Raw genomic sequence first — 12,039 nt, 5'->3', positions numbered from 1 at the left:
ATCCGGACTTCAAGCTCTGGATTTTGCCTCATGTAGTTTGTAACGTGCACATGCTGCTCTGCTCTCCATTTTAACTCTTTGCAACCCAACGGTGCAGCAGAATCAGCCGCGGGAATAGCATGACATCGGCATTAGAAAGGGAAAGGTAGGAGCAGAACTTCTCTCCTCCTTAGCCTACATCCACCCTCCATCAAATTGCTGAGTGTTTGGCAGCATCGCAGCCAGGAGGTCTGGGTCCTTTCCTGGCTCCTTTTTGCCTGAGATTCTCTCCTCCCCAGGAGTCAACACGCGGCCCTAGAAAGCTTCTGCGAAAGAGGAAGACTTGGTTAAGTTATGCTTTTACCACTTACTGACTGAACAGGTGATGACAGAAAGAGTTGGGGTGTCCCTCTCTCTTCCCTTCCCTGAAATACTCTGCAATAGGACTTTCTTTAAACAAAACAACAGCTTCTGAGCATTGCCCTTTACCAAGCCCAGGGGATAGGAAAGCTGCAATTCCTGATAACCAGCTGAGGCCAAAGCTGTGCTCCCCAGGTTGAGGGAAGGTAACCAACAGCTGAGCTACAGGGAGAGCAATCGAGTCTAGTTTAAGTACTAAAAAGCAGCTCCTTGAATCAACAGCTTCAGGTAGCAGGAAGAATGCTTTACATTAAATGTCAATTAGTAAACTATGGAAACTTACTGTAAGAAGACCTGCAAAGAGTGAGTTGAACTGAAAATACTGTTTTCATAAAAGAAACAAATGGATCCAACTAAATTTTAAATGTATTCAGCAAGGAAAATTAATGTGCTAACCTAACTATCATTTAAGCTTTATCTAGGAGAAATACATTGACAAACATCTTTGGTCAGAATTTTGAGCAAAACAAAACCAAAACCCAAAAAACAGATCTACTGCCTTTCAATACATTTTCTTTGTAATACTTTGTTTTGGTTTTTAATTTCTTTTCTTTTTCTTTTTCTTTTTTTTCTTTCTTTTCCCACTCTTGTGAAAGGGGCAAACACACACAGTCTTTTCTCCCTTTCATTCATCCTACCAGGACTCACTTCTACATTCCCGTGCAAACAGGACAGGGATTTCACTGAAACTAATGAATAAACATGCCATGATCAAGACCTAAATGCCATCTTCAGCTAATGAAAAGCATTGCTGACATCTTAAAAGATCTTCCTGGGTGCTTTATTCTTATTCAGTAAATAAACTATTGACTTTGTAAAAGGCCAGCTCCGTTTCAGTGGGAGCCCCTGGGCACATGTTTGTTAGCTCAGAACCACGGCATGATAACAAATCACTTGACTTTGTCTCCAAGAGGTGGACAATAGTTCAGAAAAAGCATACGACCCAGCTTTTTTTGCTGTGATTTATGAGCCATTTGAATGTGTCCCTGCTAATGATCGTCTGTCATTGGTCTCTGGAGGTATATGTAATATATTTTAAATTTTGTAATAGACAAAATGTGTCACCTCCCAGCAGAGCTCTGCCAAGCACCAAAACAGGTGTTTTTATCATTGACCTAGGAAAGGCTCCTGGCAGCTTTGCATTGAGTATGTCTAGATCATAACCCACCTGGACTGCGCTGTTAATTAAGAGCAAATCATGTCTGTGGAAAAATTCCTTGGACTTTTCAGCCTCTCTGAGTGCTGCAGTGGCAGAAGCAGCCTTCCATCCCCTGGCTAGGACTCGGCTGATACTGGAGAGAACAGTGACCTCATTTTGCTTTCAGAAGCAGGCATTAGCCAGCAATTTCTGTGGAGGAGAATGGGCCTGCTTTCCCTGTTTTCAGTGCTCCTCACAATCCACAGTTATTTGGTGAAGGTACATGTCTTCTACTGGACTCAAGTGACTGATAACTGCTGCTTCTTGAGAAGATGGGAATAGCTGAGATACAAGGAACCTAGTCTCCGAACCTTACTAATGGTGCTCAGCCCTTTCATCAAAGGTCTTGAAGGCATGTTTTCCTTTGCCCCAGCTGGTGCTAACAACCTTTGAGTCCTGGTCTTATCCCATACCTACTGCCCATTGTGTGATGTACTCATCTTACAATTCCTACAATGAATTGCAAGACTTCCCTCTATCTACTTCACATTAAAAAAAAAAAAAACAAAACAAAAAATCAGAGTAAAAGCCAAGTGCCACCAACAATAGCAGTGACAGAAAGAATCCTGAACACCTCAACCTACCTCCCAGAATCTTCTAACTACATTGGTTAAAACAGAATTCTCTCTGAGGAAGAGGACAGTGGTTGCAGTTTCCAACATCATAGAAGTTGCTTTACCTTCCTCAGACATAAAGCTATTCTCAAGTATCATGTAGGAGTAGAGTATCTCAGAGCAGCAATATTAATTTGACCGAAAGTCACTAATACATCTACAAGATTTAACAGGGAGAAGAGATCACTGCCTGCCAATAACGCACAGACTACTGAGATCAGGATTACTTTCCATTATATTCAGCCTTAAAATTGCATTTTAAATTGAGAAGACAATCAGCTCTCCAGAGTAAAAAGGTTGGCAGCAGTGCTAGTTTTCATCCTACATTCTCCAGTACTCTTCTATTTAGAAGTCATCATGAAGTATTTATGCTCCAAGGATAGGTCTCCCAGGTAAAAATAAAGATGTCTCTCCAGAACAGGGGCATGCCTTTCTTATATTCAAACGTGGAATTATAGAGTCACAGAATATCCTCAGTTGGAAGGGACTCACAGGGACCATCAAGTCCAACTCCTGGCGCCACACAGCACCACTCAAAATTCAAACCCTCTTTCTGAGAGCATCATCCAAATGCTTCTTGAACTCTGCCTGCTTGGGGCTGTGCCCACTACCCTAGTGACATGACTGGAGAATGAGTCCATTTCAGACATTCACAGATTCTCATTCTTGAGCAAAAGGAGACCAAGTTGTTTGGAGAGAATTGCATGTTAAGTACTTCCTCATAAGCCTTTGTTCCATCTAATATTTAAACCTGGGAGTTAGATACCCTCCTCAGAATATGACTGAATTTGGCTCTGAATGAGGAATGTTTTAAAAAAGAAAAGGAACAGACAGGAACAAGAAAAGGAAATTTTGAAAAGCTGTTAGCAGCACCAAGAATAGCAAATCTCCTTAGTACAAAGGGACCCTTTGGGACTCAGCTTATGATGCTTTTGAGAAGCCAGACAAATTCTCCTGGAACATTCAACATACAGAAAAGTCACAACATGATTTCCAAAAATCATCTACCAAAAATAATTTATTGACATTCCCCAAAACCGCAGCATATTGCTTTGCAGTATTGGTTGGCAGTAGGCATCAGACTATTCTCCTGTTACAGACGGGTGGGGGATTTGGTACTGCTAATGGTTTTATGATATTCAACTTCAATATTTATTTTACTAAGTCATGAATGTAGCCACTTAAAATATGTAGATAAATTAAATCCGGAGAGAAAATATTCTACCCCATGTGCCCATGATTTTCCTGTGCTGCCAGACAAGGAAAACTTCCCTGAAGAGAAGCAGTCCAGTATGGAAAGGAGCCCAGTAGCTAGTGCCATCCTCTTCTAGAAGCTATTGATTTGCTTTTTTCTGTTGTTTGTGTGCATTCACACAGAGTCCTAATTGGATACATCTGCTCTGCAAAACACAGTATCGTTTGTGATTATTGCTTTGCTATCACACTTCAGAAAATGCATCTGCTGCTGCTAGCTGGGCACCAGTTGGAACTCCATTTCTTCTGTGTTCTTGGTGCTTCCAGAGGACACTACATTATCAATCATCCTTCTGTGCCATATTGTTTCAAAGTCTACATTTTAAGAAATTGAAGGACATGAGAGCCACCAAGCAAGAGCCACTGGACAAGCCGTGGCTTAATATTCATCCTGGGGGGTGAAGGTTGGGAATGGCCTGCATAGTCTAGCACACCAAAGAAGCTCAAGAAGCAACCTAAGCTAAAAAACTGACATAGCAAACAAAAATTTGGTCATAAAAGGCTCCTTAGGTTAGTGGTCAAAGCTGAGTGAGAGCCAACATCTAGACAAATCCTGGTCAGAAATCTGGCCTGACTCTTAACTAGCAAGAGCTATAAGCCATTTTAAACACAACTTAATGGCATGCTTTACTACCTTGAAAATTTGAATGGTGTACTTGAACAAAAATATTCTAGTTTAATCAAAGGTGTTAGTCTTGTATTGTGAATTAATCCCAGGGATCCCCATGAAGATGACAGCATTTGCTCAGAGGAACCCCTATTCACCTTAAATTCTACACATCTGTTTGCTGCTCTGAAGGATTTCAGATACCAGCCTATCCCCTTTCATCAATCTATGTAAATTATCACTACCTGAATTAATTTCATCTGATTATTTAACAGCTCAGTCAATCAGCATTGTGGAGGTGGTTTTGAATTGTACCAGGTATGGTTGGATAGCTCTTAAGCCTAGCATGTAGTGTATGCCAGGTCACGAGTAGATAAATGTTTTGTCTAGCTGAATTTGAGCTCTGTGTACACCTGTGGGACAGGGGAGTAGCCAAACAGCAGCATGGGCTCTGCATTATTGTACAGCTGTGGCCTCATAGCTCATGCTATTAGTGGCAGGCAATGGCTCTCCTATTCTTCTTGATATGTTCTTGCCCAGCTGTACATAAGGCTCTCTGTTTCCCTATTTCTAAAAGCACATGGTTACTGGTTTACAAAAATCCTGAGCAGTGACACTACCAAAAGGTCAAATCTTTGTCCTTCTCACCAGAACCTTTCCCCTCTGCTCTAGCAGCACAAAGATTACCCAGGCTGCCTTGTGTCCTATCATGATCCATTCTCTTTACACTGAGTTGGTGGAAAATGGGGACTGGTTGGGACATCTTCCGATGTGGTTCCCAAGGGCACCTTGTAACAGCTGTGGAAAAGAGATGAAAAATCAGGAGGCTAAGGAAATATATGTGTGACTCTCTCTGTTGCTTTTTTTCTCCCTCTGTTGCTTTTTTTCTCCCCACCTCTTTCTCTCTCTCTCCACCATCAGGCTATGCCTACTATAGAATCAGGCTAGTAGCTGCTCCTAACAGCCTCACTTTACATCTTTTGCTATTGTTACTGCACCAGCCAATCATGTAAAAAATGATATATTGACTTGGCAGGTGCTTCTGTTTTGAACATGATTAAATAACTTTTTATTGTCATCTTCAAAGCATTTTTATGGTCATTTACTGAGTGAAAGGAGCTCTGATTTTGTGAGCATCTGCCAGAATATGTTTGATCCTGTCATCATTTCTTCAGAAAATCACGCGCCTGTAGCTAGAGTGCAAGATACAGTAAGTGCATGAATTGTCCATTGCACTCTGCGCTTACAACACTGCCTTCATTGTCAATGATAACAACAGCAGGGGAGAGATCTTGGGAGTTAAGCTACCTGCTGTGTTCTCCTTGATGTTTGAGCTCTTGGATGCTGTATGAATCTCAGAGATGCAAAGAGTTGCTTCTTTGTTGATGCCCTATTTTATTGGTTATTCAAACACAGTATTTTGTTTGTAATTAGAGCCGGTTAGAAAGGAAGATTTCCATTTCACAAGTGATGCTGGGTATTTTGTTCCATACCAGCATGGTAGGATTACATTGCTGATGGAGATCTGGGCTGTGCTGCTCTGCAGATCTCCAGTAGGCACCCTATTTTAAATTCCCAGTTTCCCCCAGATTTTAGACAGAATTCACATGCCCCCACAAATGTCCCAATTCCAAAGAATCAGCCCTTTTCTTTGGAAAATCAGACAGAGCACTCCCTGTCAGCATTATCTATCTATGCAACGGCCTTCATTGACCTTCATCTGGGCTTACAGTCCCCACACACATCAAAATAGAAGTACTTATTGCTAGCTGAGTTAGGCTAGTAATACTGCATGGATGGAGAAAACAGAGTTACAAGTAGCACATCTTTGTTTAAATTTAGCAGTAACCAGCTGGCCACATTCTGTAGGAAGCAGGAAGGGAGGATTCATAGGGAGGAATCTGACAGAAAATCAAGCAGAGGCTATAAAAACATTTATCTAAAATGGCAGGATAATGAAAAAGGGATGCCAAGCAAAGAGCTTGCTGATCATCTGTGCATCACACTTATAACCTACTCTAGCTAGCTCATCCCACAGCATAGAGGGGGTATGCAGGTGTTTAGAAGGATCACTTGTTGTGGATGGTATTTTTTGCAAGTTTTTTTTCTGCAGAAAAAATTATTTGTTGTTTCATTACCACCCTCTGAGACAGGCTGTTAAAGCACAAGGTGAAAAAGGCAAAAAGTGAGAGAAGAGTATGAGAGTGTGAGCATTAATGGAAGTAACTGAAATGAGAGTAATGGGCAACAGAGGCTTGACTCTAGGAGGAAATCTGCATCCTGACTTATTACATCTTCCTTCCTTTCCGAACCGCTTGTGCCCATGAGCACTGAAGCACCTGAACATCTCTGTTCAGAGATGGCTCTGCTATCTGTGTTTATTTTGATGCTGACTTCTGCCGTAACACCCCTCAAAAGTGATTTTGAAAGTCATCAATTTCCTTCTCATAATATTACAAATAATTCATATTAAGTCATTTTTCATGGAAAAATTTGAAAGACAAAAGAGATAGTTAATGATAATGGCCTTTGATATTGCAACAAAATAGCTTATCACAACAGAAAGGCAAAATTATTTGCCTTCAAGACTTCTTTCATTTGGTTGGAAATATCAAGGGAAGGAGATATCTAACATGCCCATAAACATCTCTAAAGAAGAGATGATTCTGTTGGAGTTAATATGCTCGTTCTTGTCAGTTTGTGCCACATTTTCAACACCATGCCAAAAATCAGTAAGTCAGAGCTAAAAAATCGTAGGATGTATGTAAAGAATCATGAGACTTAAAGAAAAAGGGATACTCATTTTCCCTCTGATTTTTTTTTTTTTTTTTTTTTTTAAGAAAAATTTTGTTACATTTAAAATATTTTCTTGTTCTATTTTTTTCCTTCCAAAAGGGTGTGGTAAGCTCAATCAGAACTAAAATTATACATTTGTACATGCTGGCACTTCAGTTGACTTCAAGAACCAGGCCACTGACACAATTCCAAAGGCAGTCCTGTGAAAATCATGGGAGTTGACAAATCCTGCATTTTCTAAAGAAGGCTGACCCTGCTATAAAAGCTTGCCATTTGTGTGGCTGGATTTCCTGGTTGTGGGAGGCTGGGAGGGCTCTTTGCCATCGTGCTTCTCTAATTAACACTGTCACAAGGAGGTTCAGTAAATTCAGGTGGAATCTGTCATGGTGAGAGCAGAATGGTATATGAACTGTGGGAGGAGCAATATCTTAATTAAATACTTCTTGAATTTTATTTCACATTTCCTCTATTCTTCTGATAGTGTGGATCAATACTTAAAAGCACTATGTTGCCAGTTTGGTGGTTCTGCGCTTACTAACACTCACTGCTAAATAAACAAAGACTCTATCTGTATTTCTCAGCACAAGTTTGGAAGACACCTGAATGCCGTTTAAAGAAATTGGCCCATAAAGTCATAAATAAAATGATCCGGAAACATTTTGAAGTGCTAAAGAGATTGCTGAGTGTGGGATGCCCAGTGACTGGAAGCTGAGATCAGAGGAATCACTAGGTTCAATGTGCTGCATTCACAGTGTGTCTGTTTTAGAACCGGTTATGAGAAATGGGTCTCTTGAAGACTGTTTGTTCACTGTCAGGAGGAGAGGGCCTGTGCCAGCAGGGAGGGCTGCCTTTGTCTCATAGGCGGAGATCAGCTAGCAGAGCTGGAGTCTAGTGCTGCAAGAGAGAGGCAGGCTTGGAAGTGAAGAAGCAGGGCTAAACATCGCTGGAGTGTGTCTAGAGCTGTTCCCTCCTTCATGGGTCACAGCCATCTATTTTCCTTTAATACCAAGGATATTGATCTGCTGGGTCATTTGCAATAGTTGCAGACAATCATGCAGTAAATGTGGAAAGACTTCTGCTATGCACCTTTCACATACTAAAACTCACATGGCATTCTCTAAATTCCCTAGCATCCCAAGACATTTTGCACATTCTAATTTGTTCACATTTTAATAAGCCTTCAATATTAACAGCTAATTCCTCACCATAACAGAGAATGAGAGCAAAAGAGAAAGAGAAAGCAAATGAAAGAGAAAGAAGATGAAAACATGCACATAGGATGCACAAGATGTTAAAAAGTAATAATATTAGATGAAGCCAGGCACATCCAACAGCATTCTTGACATATTGTACAGGGTTTGGATGGAAAGAGCAGACTCTCCATATTGTTCAAGGCACCTCTGTGCAACAAATCAATCATATTCCAGACCGTGTAAGTAGTCAGAACACACTGCAATAGCTATTTGGTGTTTGTCTGTGGTTAACTTGTTGTACACTGCGGATTTGTGAACCCACTGTTTTAGTCTATGGAGACCTGAGGTTCAAGTATAGACAAACAGTTGATGCAAGCAAGCTTGGTTTCAGGGCGCTAAGAAAAACACATCATCTACATTTGCTAGAAATATCAAAACAGGTTTAAATGATCTTCTGTTTATCTAAGAAATTTCAGTTTGGGCCTCAGCTTTAGTCACATCCCATAACAAGCACTGCTATCCAGTAAGAAACAAAATCCCCAGTGGGACAGCAGAACTGTCCCCAGTTCTACCCAGCAGAACCGCATCATTCTGAGTTGATGTTTTGTGTTAGCAAGGACAAAGTAAAAGTGTGCATTATCACATACATCTTCTGGGAGATTTGGAGTCTCGGATGTGACTGCTACATGGGTGGGAGGGATGCAGGTGAAGTGGCAGCTTATATTGGGCAGGGTGTGTGGGGGAAGAATCCAACTCAGAATATTTGCTGGGACTACTTTCTTAACTGCTAAACGTTTTACACAGTAAAAAGGTTGGGGTTTCTCCACCTTGCTAATCAGGAAGGAGGTAGATTGTAGCAATGAAACAATTATGAAAATCAGGAAGCAATTTAATTGTCTGAAAACAGTTAATTAGAAAGAACATCATTTTCTTAAATGATAGTAATCATTCTCCTGGGGATTAAAGAATAGCTGATTTTAACTTCAGGCAAAAGTACTATCAGAAATAAAATGATTGAAAGAAAAGTGAAAATAAATAAGTCTCTTTCCCCAGGTTCTCTGAAGCATTATTCATATGACAAGCTTCCTCTCCCTGATTTTTTTTCTTTTTTTTTCTTTCTTTTTTTTTTTTTTGTTTTGTTTTGTTTTGTTTTGTTTTGTTTACTATATAGACATTATTCTGCCAGTATTTCTCTATAGGACAATAGCATCTAAGCTCCTCAGCAGGAGGAGGGCTCCACATTGCGGCAGGAACTGTCTAAGTATATGGCAATATACAGGCAGACCCTCCCTCACAGGCCAAAAAAGGAAAAGAAAAAAATAAACAACAAAAGAGTACAATAAGCAATTCAAAGTCCTTGTTTTCTTAAAATACCCTTGGCTATATTTGAGCATTATTTTTTCAGGGAAAGAACAGAGGAAGAGCACAGAAGATACCTGCAAAGTGATAAGGCATGTATTTTAGGTGGATTATCTGAAGACAAAGTGGTGCTGGACACTTGATGCCACTTAAAACAAGACCCTTATGCCATTAGGTGTGAATTTGGAAGCTTAATTACGCTGTCTAAAAACTCAGATTTTGGCACAGAGTATTAGAGTGATAGTTAAGGCCTGTCTCATTCAAAGAAGCCCTTAGCACCTGCTTGCCTTGTTTAAAGCTCATTGTCCCATGCTTGCCCAGAAACTGAGTCATAGGAGAGATAAGTAATAACTATTACATATGCTAATGCATTCAAATTCATTTTTATTTGCAAAGCTAAGAATTGAAGCCAGGATGCTCCAGAAATGAGGTGGCACCTTGGGCGGATTGGCCCTGACATAGTCTTTCAACAACCCATCATACTTAAATTTTGGGAGGAATTTCTGCCTCATTAAGCTCAGACCATAGTGGAAGTTCCTTCAACAGGCAATTGCTCAATATTTTACATTTTTTCCTGTTCTTCATATTATTTGTCTCAAGTTACAAGAGTAGCAGTAGTTAAGAGGAAGATATCAGTACAACTGTGATGTAAAGGAGACTTGTATAATCTTTGGCTTTCAAAGAATGAGGTGGAAAGTAAGAGAGAAAGAAAGCTCTTTCTTCACCTCTCTAGCTGATGAGATCAGTGCTAGGGCATTATGTTTATTGCTTGTATACATATTTTCAAATCACATCACAGGACAGCTTGCAAACAAGCAACAACATGATTCAAGAAAGACAGTAACAAAGGGGCAATAGACTTTAAACAACGTATATCTACTTGACTAAGTAGAAACAAGTTTGCAAGATCACTCCACTACAGTGTGAAGATCTCTTTTGAAAGACATATGGGATTACTAAACTAATTTTTATGTGAAGAGACACATGAAATGTTGTTGCTGAACATCCTGCAACGAGAGCATGATCCATGTGATCAGCTGAGCTCCAGTGCTCCTGGAGGCAAAAGCCTTGTCTGCCTTGAGGAGAATGGCACATAAAAATGTAGTGAAAGATAAATCCAAGTTTGGAGAAGAGCACACAGTTGGAAGCATGAGGATAATTAACAGGGTAAGGACCCAAGGACCCTGTTGATGAAGACTCAAGGCCCCTCTGCAAAGCATGCTTAAATTGCACTCAAGTCACTCAAGACTCATTACAGATCTTCACAGAAACATGAAATGACTGTTGATATACAGGAAGCTGGACAAGGCAATTCATTGCTTTCTGATTTTATTCCTGTCAGTAAAACAGAGCAGGAGCAATGCTAAGGGATAGTTCTGTGGGGCATATCACAGTCCTGTTTTGCAGACTGTATTCTTGAAGTGTGTAAGCAAGAAAGACCTGAGAATTGCAGAAAAGAGGACCTAACCCTGCTTCCCAAGGCAAATTCTAACTCAAGGATTGCATGTGAAATCTTAACCTTCCCACTCAGCCATTGTGATTGGAGAAGCTGTTGTTTTGGTTTGTATTTCTTGTTGTAAATCAGGTTCTTTTTCAGGCTGAGTAGCACCTTTCACCAGTAGTGCTCAGTCTGAGACTAAACATCCTACTTGTAGACTAAGTCACTACTTAATGCAAGAATGGCTGTGGCAGAATCTGGCTGCAGCAATGCTCTTGTGTTGAGGAGCACTTTAGTCACCATCAGGCCTTGTTTGTTTTCATCAGAGAATCACTTATGGAGTCAAGAAGTTCTTCATGCAGGCATGCAAGATCTAGGAAAATATATTATGTAAAATGTGCCTTAAATTATACTGGAGTAATTCTTTTTGTCTGTGCAGATTATTAACCCATGTGGTGAATGCTGCAGCTTAGTGATTGTTCCCATTACATCTTTTTGCCTGAGGGCAGCACACCTAGCTTGGTGACACAGAACAGGAGAAGCTCTTCCATCACCCACTCAATATCTCACCTTCAAATCTGAAAGCATAACTTCTGTTTTCCAAACTACAGTAGTGAAATTTCCACTCTTTTTTTTTTTTTTTTTTTTTTTTTTCAGTATTTCTAATTATTTCTCTCTCTTTCTTAAATAGAGCAGACTTTTTGTTGGTATTTTGGAATTCCTTTCTTGGAATTCCTTTTGGAACATGTTTGTGGGTACTCCTTATGGAATACAAGAACAACCGCTCCTGAAAGAAAGGCTGCCTGTGTGGAAACCAGGCATAGTGGTGGAAAAGCAGAGGAATGCAGTCTCAAGAAGTCAGTCAGACTGCCCTTTTCTTGACTGCTAGCTGAAAACGTGCCATCCCTCAGTTCAAGTATCTCATGGAGAGCCTGTGCTACTGTGTTCTTGTCCTGTACACAGGCCGAAAACCACAATGGTAACAGCTCTTCCTAGTGGACTCACAGCAGTGGAAAAGTATGACTAACTGAAGCGAGATTTCCAGACAGTTCATGACCGTTGAAACTACACACTGTGATAAGCACAGAAGTTAAGGCAATGGCTATAGTTACAAAGCAGTACCAAAAATGTCTTCCTATTGACGTTATTAACTCCAATTTGCCTTGGTAGAGGCAAGCTAG

The sequence above is a fragment of the Centrocercus urophasianus genome, unplaced genomic scaffold, assembly GCF_019232065.1.
Source record: "Centrocercus urophasianus isolate 14NV4802_14NV808 unplaced genomic scaffold, USGS_Curo_1.0 seq_14, whole genome shotgun sequence".
NCBI lineage: Eukaryota > Metazoa > Chordata > Aves > Galliformes > Phasianidae > Centrocercus > Centrocercus urophasianus.
This window is presented reverse-complemented; position numbering follows the sequence as displayed.